The following is an 8,477-nucleotide window of genomic DNA, read 5'->3' on the forward strand; positions in this document are numbered from 1 at the left end:
AGAGAGATTTAGGTATCAGGTTTTGCTAACCTAAAGAATGAAGAGTGGAAATAATTGGCTGAAACTGATACATCCTTCCCTTAATTGGTTGTGATTTGGATTTATACATAATGCTTTTGGAGAGAAGACACTTTTTTTCCTTCTTTTTTTCTTGAGACTGGCTACAGTTCCTGGAAACATGGGAGAAGGTAACAAATCTTAGGGAGTTATGATTCTCCACAGGAGAGGTATGCTAAGATGTTACCTTCTCCTTTATCTTCTTATTTATATTACATAGAAATCCAAATCACATCGGATTAGGAGAATGATGTGTCAGTTTCAGCCAATTATTTCAGAGTTACAATAGGGCTAGCTCAGGGTTGAAACCTCTCATTGAATAAGACTATTCCTTTTTAACAGCATTATCCCAGCCCCCAAACACTAGAAAACTGGGTCTCCCTCTTTTTAGGTACATCTAACAATCTTTTGGTTAATGCAAATATATGTAAATGGACTTATGAAAAAAATATGGTGGGTAACTATCAAGAAAGTGGATTTACTATTGAAAATTATGGATTAATCAGTGTTTTTAGGTTTGGAATTTTGAATCCATCTCAGTTTGCAATCCATTTCTTCTTCCATCTTCTACTCATCCTTCTCATATACATCAAGTTCTCTTGACATTCACAGAACTCCTAAAAAGCTTACATAGATTAACATTAAAATAATCTTCTCTCTAGAACCACATTTAATGAAATGTCTAACCCAACTCTTTACAGCCCACTTAATTCTCTCAACTAAGAAATTTAACCTACGTACTTGTTGGTGTTCCTGACTGGCAATCCTAGTTTCCTGATGATTGTATATAGGTATTGAGATTTGATTTGACATCTCTCAGAGAGAATTAATTACCTCACGTTAAAAAAAATGGAATCAGGGTGCCTGGGTGTCTCAGTTAGTTGAATGTCCGACTCTCAATGTAGGCGCAGGTCATGATCCCAGGGTCGTGGGATTGAGCTCTATGTGGGGCTCCACACTGAGTGTGGAGCCTGCTTCAGAATCTCTCTCTCTCTCTCTCTCTCTCTCCCTCCCTCTCCCTCTCTTTCTCTCCCTCTCCTCCTCTCCCCCTCTCCCTTGCTTGCATTCTCTCTCTCTCTCTCTCAAATAAATAAATAGAAATTTCAAAAATGGAATAGACCAGAAAACACAGTAAAGTAGAATTTCTTGAATTACTAATCACACATTGCAGGTCATTTTGTGTTATAATGAATACAATTTTATAAGTACTAAGAACAGAAAAACACAATACAGAAACCGGAACAATTATTAAGCAAGGTAGAATTATTTAAGGAATGCTTCTCAAATCTGTACACCTGAAAAGAAACATTTCAAGTCAGTAGCTTGATATTTCAGAATCCTATTCTGCAGTAGTACAATATTTACTCTATGGCCATGGAATTGTGGCCAATACACGATATCCTCAACCTTGATGCAGCAAGACTTTGTTCAATAAGATAAAATTCAATATTGGCTTTTAACATGAGTTGCAATGCAATTGCTTTTGTTTATAGTTCCTAGGTTATAGGTTGTAATTTTAATAGATAGAAGAAATGCTTTTATTTTGAAGGAGAATATAATAAAGCTAGACAAAACAGTGCATTAGTTGTCTCTTCTTACGCAGCTTCATACAGTAATGAGGGAATCAATACGTTATAGGCCATATGGGTCACCAGGGACTGCAGCATACATTATGCAGGCATCATGTGGTGTTTTAGCAGGGCAGTTTCCATTAATGACAATGAAATTTATACTGCTGAGTTTCAGAATATGATTTAAAAGCATACTTTACAAGAGCATACTTTAAGGAGATGCAGTAAGCCTTTTGTTATAGTATATATGAAAGCATCGTGTGACATCACATCTAGTAAACTTTTAGTTTTTTGTTTGTGTTTTTTCTTTAAGCTCAAAAGTTCAGCAGATGGTGGCAATGAAGATGGTGGCAATAAACCACAAGTACGGCAGTAGGTAGATACATATTGTACTCAGAACAAGTCATGGTCAAAATCATTGTGTAGAAGTGTGTCTTTTCTGACTTCTAGTTTTGAATGTAAAACCAGAAATTAGAGATGTGGCTTAAACCAAAAAATTCAGGTACCTGATCTTAACTGTTTGTCTGATATGGGTCTTAAATTTTAAATGTTATGGAGGGAACATGGTTTAATTAGGCAAAGGGTGCACTATATACTATGTATAGGGTATGGAAATAGTCATCTTCTTTGTGACACATGAAGTAATTGGTAACTATCACTACAGAAGAATCTACTGCTAACTTTTAGTTCATCTTTACTGTTGTTAATAACTGGGTTATCAGCCAGTTATACAAAATCTTGGGATCTATATCTATTCCCTGGAAATATTTATCCTATGCTCATCTAGATGCATCTGCGTCAAATTGTTCAATTTCATACAGGCATTGGTGTCACAATGCTAGCGTTCATATCCCAACTCTGATACTACATAACTGCGTCATATTTAACAAGTTACTTATTCTCTCTGCCCAAAATTTCTTATTTGGAAAATGCAATAGCGGCTCCTACAGTCCAGATAGAGAATTAAGTGAGTTACTACATGTTATGTGGTTAAAATAGTGCCTAGATTATTATAAGTAATAAATAAATGCCAAACATTATTACATCAATGTTATATCATTACTAATCTTCCTTTTGCTGCTCCTCATTCCCCTACTGCTTCCAAAGAAGATGCATACTAAAGGGTTTAGTTCCTTTGTGTGATTGAAAGTTTAATCTTTAAAGTACTTTAATGATATTGTAATTGATATTTCTGATCTAATTTTGTTACTGTTCAACTCCAAGTGGATACGAAAATACTGTGAGACTAATTCCAATACAGTTAAGCTCATGCCATGGTTTTCCAATTCTGATGCCTCACAATGATTCTGAAATATTTCTGTGCAAATCTCTTCCTGTAGCCAGGAGGCAGGGATAGCTTCCTGTAGCTCGGGCTCCAGGGGTCCCAGATACACCAGGTTCATCCACTAGCTGCCGACAAAAAAACCAAAGGCGGAGAAATAAGTGGTGGTGAAATGAGAAATAAATTTATTTCAGTGAGACTGATATTGGGAAGACAGAGCACTAGTGTCTCAAAGACTATCTCCAAAGTGCTGAAAATACTTACAGGTGTATATAAGGAGAATGGAGAATGGGTAACAAAGGTGGGCGGGTACATGCAGGTGGGCAGAAAGTTAAGTCATCATTGTTTTGGAATCAAACAGGGATGCATTCTTGTTGCTCAAGGCAGTCCTTATTGCTTGAGGGGGTAGTTTCAGTTCCTATCAGGGAATGATTTCCCCTCAGGGTCTTATACCTGAGCCAAGAGACAGCTGGAGAGAAACCAACTAGAAAGTTTGAGGGCAAAATGGAGGTGGCCAAAGTGTCCTATTTCATTAACAATATTATATATGTGTATATGTATATATATATATATATACACACACACACACACATATATGTGTATATATATGTGTGTGTGTATATATATATCTGTGTGTATATATACATATACATATATATATATATATATGTATATATATATCTTGTGACTGTGGTAGAGAGGGTGTGTAAATATTCTTAATTTTATGCACACTGAGATTATCTTTGACTGGATTGTTACCAGGAACAGACTACTCCATCATTCTCAAACCACATAGATTAACTTGATGATTAATGTTCTAGTATTTAAGGGAGGTAGATAGCACCTACTTGCTGCCTCACTCAGATTTTATTGCTTATTTTTGAATAATTTAAGTAGGCATAACATAAAAGTAGGCATAACATAAAAGTTGAATAATTTAAGTAAGCATAACATAACAAAAAATGCTACTGGGTTTGGGATCCCCTCTGGAATATTTTACCTGAGCTGTAAATCAAGAGACAGAGTTACTGTCAGTTTCCTTGAGTAGAGCTGTCCCCAAGGCCAGAAAAGCTGGTAGCAATGACTGTATAATTCTCAAAGATCAAGCTGTTCCATGTTTTTGTAAAATAATTGAAGAACATACATAAAATCAGCGCTTCCTTTGACTTCTCTCTTGATCAACAAGGTGAAACTATCCCACCTGCATAGAACCACGTTACTTTACTTTTGTGATTAATTTTGCCCTAATAGCTGTTCACTTTGTCATTATAACCTGACCCTAAGTGTTACAATTGAGAAAATAATGCTGTGTTACTTATTGACCCTAAACACCAGAGATGTTAGTACAGAAGACATTTCTACTACTCTGATAATTATGTCTATCATCATTCTTGTCCTTTCTACTCTTTATTTACTATCCTAAGCTTTTTTTAAGTCATTGGAGTTCACTTTGCTTATCCAAGAGCCTTAGGCCCTATGGTTCTCTGGAATTCTATATAGTTCTCTAATTCCTTTAGTGGATGGGACAGTTTAAAATTCTTTGTGGCCTAGACCATGACTTTGAGTGGAGGAGAGATAAGTCATCTCTCTGCTGATTTTATTGCGTCTTCAGCTTCCTGCCCATGTCTTCATGTGGCAATGATTTTAATGCAATTACAGTAGGAGACTTTATTCTTTTTATAAAGAATGTGGTTATTAAATCCAAAATGTAATCATTGGGACTAACTTCAGATAAAATTCATTTTCATCTTACCCATTTTTCACTTGTTTGATTTTTTGACTGGATACCCGACTGCTTAATATTGTGCACTTGAAACAGTCATTCTCTATAAGAAGATGAATTTTAGATAAATGATTCCTCAGCTAAGCTAACTCAATGCTAAGTATTGGATAGACTCAATCCCTTTATAAAAATGGAATTTCTGAAATGAAGAGATTGTCTTTTGGAAAGACACTGGCACATGAGCAACTGAATACCAAACATTAGTAAACAAGCATATATTATGTTTAAACCCACAACAGAGAGAATAAACTAGAACAGCAGCCTTGTTTCCACAACCCAGCCTAGAAAATAATGGTGCAAAACATTTCACTCTTGGATGAGACATGTTCCTCCCAACAGTATACTTAGAAGCCATGTATCATTCACCCAAAGATCCACAGAACTGCTTTCATGCTTCAAAGAGTTGGTACAATTGCCTTCTCCCAAGGTGGGTCACTTAGTCTTGTACCATATGATGTTACTTTGGTGTTCCAGTGGAGGTCATAAAAAAGATTGATTCCTATCCTTTGTTGTTTTGCCTTCCTTGCCATATGTAGGGCTGTGTAACATGAGCTCTTTCCTTGGTGGCTAGTCTGATCTATTGCTTGTTGCAGGGCTCCAGAGACCTAGAAAACTAAATTGTTCCCTTAGCAAGCACCCTGCAATTACTCAGGCTGTAACTACACAGACCTAACAAACCACATTGCTCCCCAGGTGGCTTTCTGGCTTTCTTGTGCCTTACTCTTTCTGCTGTTAGGCCTTTTGCTGCTCCAGGGATCCAGGAGATTGAGCATGAACCTTTCCCAAGTCATCTGATCTTGGCAAAGCCGTATTATGTCCAATGTGTATCCAGAGAAATGAGTATCAAAACTTAAGTACTTCAAGACTGAATAGATCTTATCATTGTCAAAAAAATATGTATTGAACTTTTTACTAAGAAATAACCAGTATTAAAAAAAATGAAAGAAACAACCAATATCCAGTAGAAATACATTTAACAAAGCAATGTCTATTTTTAGGTTGTAAACATTCTAGGAAGAGGACAGAAAAGCACATATAAAAATGGATATTTTTATCGGACAAAGGGCTTGTATCCAAAATCTATAAAGAGCTCACCAAAATCCACACCCGAAAAGCAAATAACCCAGTGAAGAAATGGGCAGAAAACATGAATAGACACTTCTCTAAAGAAGACATCCGGATGGTCAACAGGCACATGAAAAGATGTTCAGCGTCGCTCCTTATCAGGGAAATACAAATCAAAACCACACTCAGGTATCACCTCACGCCAGTCAGAGTGGCCAAAATGAACAAATCAGGAGACTATAGATGCTGGAGAGGATGTGGAGAAACGGGAACCCTCTTGCACTGTTGGTGGGAATGCAAATTGGTGCAGCCGCTCTGGAAAGCAGTGTGGAGGTTCCTCAGAAAATTAAAAATAGACCTACCCTATGACCCAGCAATAGCACTGCTAGGAATTTATCCAAGGGACACAGGAGTGCTGATGCATAGGGGCACTTGTACCCCAATGTTCATAGCAGCACTCTCAACAATAGCCAAATTATGGAAAGAGCCTAAATGTCCATCAACTGATGAATGGATAAAGAAATTGTGGTTTATATACACAATGGAATACTACGTGGCAATGAGAAAAAATGAAATATGGCCTTTTGTAGCAACGTGGATGGAACTGGAGAGTGTGATGCTAAGTGAAATAAGCCATACAGAGAAAGACAGATACCATATGTTTTCACTCTTATGTGGATCCTGAGAAACTGAACAGGAACCCATGGGGGAGGGGAAGGAAAAAAAAAAAAAAAAAAAGAGGTTAGAGTGGGAGAGAGCCAAAGCATAAGAGACTGTTGAGAACTGAGAACAAACTGAGGGTTGATGGGGGGTGGGAGGGAGGGGAGGGTGGGTGATGGGTATTGAGGAGGGCACCTTTTGGGATGAGCACTGGGTGTTGTATGGAAACCAATTTGACAATAAATTTCATATATAAAAAAAAAATCACTATTGCCATAACATACTCAGAGTAAAATATTATAGCACAACTTATGATTAAAATAAATAACACGTTTTTTAAAAAAATGGATATTTTTAAATAAAAAATGCTTATGATTTTTTACATTTGAAATTAGAAGCCATTTATCACGTCTCCTCACAAACGTTTCTGATGTTTCTTGAGCTATTCTGGGAGTATTAAACAAATTCTCATGCAATCAATCCTTTAAGTTTGTGTTGTCCCTTTTGCAAAATTATTCTACACAGAAAATGGAAATATACTATCTTTCTCAATGAGCATGTTTTTTTTTAATCTAAATATACTATTTGACTATTTTAGCAGGCTACATTTAAGAGTTATAAGTTGTAGTAAATTTTGATACTACAATTAATAAACTGAAGTGCTGTGCAGCTATGTGTAGACTAAGCTATTTTGAGAATAAAATCCATATAAGTGTGAGCCAGTTTATGTAAGGAAATGAAGATATTTGTAAACAAGAGAAAATGTTAAAACGGTCACTATTTAATTGCCTTTGATCCTAATCTGTTACATTATTTATTTTCTGTTTAGACTCCTGTTTCTCCAACACTTTGCTTTGTTTTTTCTTTTTAAAAAGTAAAGGAAAAAGAGTTTTTTGAAAAGTATATGCAGTTGGTCCAGTCCCTCCCACACATCACAGGCAGTGGCTGGGCCCCGGATGGTAACACCTGGGGTGGGCCCAGGGCTCAGACTCCCTTGGGAGTCATGGAAGCCAAACCCCACCATGGATTTTCATCTGTGAATTTACAACTCTAAATGGCCTGTTGGTGGTGGGCAGGGGACAAGGAATGGGTCCCTGCCCTGACTTCTTCAAAACCTAGATAGGGGAACACTATGCTTAAGCTCCAAAAAGGCCCAACTATGCTGTCAGGAAGTCCTGGCTACCTCTCTCCCAGGAGGCATTTCTGGACATGGAGGCAGACAGACCTCCTACCACCCCACTCCATGCTCCAGGCCCATGGGCTTCGCTGATTTGGATGTGGGACATGAGGCACCCTCCCTCCCATAGTTGACTCTGGATCCAGGGCTCTCGGAACACTCCCCAGGCAGACCTGGAGCTGGTTGCGATTTAGTGCCTCTCAATCATGAGGAAGTGGTTGACAGACTTGTCTCCCACCGTGGACTCCACCGTGGCTCCCACCTGCCTCTGACCCAGGAAGGCAGGTGTGTACTCATGGTGGACAAAGCACCCAGCATTGGGGTCCAGGTCCCGCCGGTTGATGAGCAACCACTCTGAGGCTGGGGCTTCTTGATTTCAAAGAGGACAGTGCCTGAATCCGTGTCTCAAATCTTGAACCTGATGAGGTCGATTTTGTAGATATTCTCCTCGCGTAAGCATAGGTAAGTTGCCAGCGGTGATCCGCGGCCGCCCCAGCACATCCTCCTGCCCTATAGCTGTTCCTCCGCAGAGGCCCGGTTCTCTCCCAGACCCAGATTCCCTTTGCTCTGAAGTTGCGGCTTGGGCTGGCGCTCCAGGCTTGGCCAGAGGCCCCTGGAACAGGCTGTGTCCCTATCCCAGCCTCACCACTGCCGCCCCTCTTCTTCACCTTCATGGCCTTGCAGGGCCTCAGCTTGCCAGCTGCCTGCACCTGTTGGAGCGAAGAGAAGGGGACATTTTGCCCTTTTTGAGAGAATGTAAAGATGCCTGTTCAAAGGTGAGTAACATTGGTCAAATTTGCATCACTCATGGTAAGCCACACCACTAAAATGCATTTTTCAGGACAATGAAGAACCTTGAGGGAGAAAATGGAACTACCATTA

The 8,477-nt window shown here is 38.8% G+C and overlaps 1 pseudogene; it reads right to left on the reverse strand.

Annotated features, from left to right (window-relative positions):
- Window positions 1-7,780: 7,780 nt before the first annotated feature.
- Window positions 7,781-8,269, reverse strand: LOC121031279 (protein unc-119 homolog A-like; annotated as a pseudogene).
- Between the last annotated feature and the right edge of the window lie 208 nt (window positions 8,270-8,477).

The sequence above is a fragment of the Herpailurus yagouaroundi genome, unplaced genomic scaffold (assembly GCF_014898765.1).
Source record: "Herpailurus yagouaroundi ecotype Mexico unplaced genomic scaffold, PumYag 141, whole genome shotgun sequence".
Taxonomy (NCBI): domain Eukaryota; kingdom Metazoa; phylum Chordata; class Mammalia; order Carnivora; family Felidae; genus Herpailurus; species Herpailurus yagouaroundi.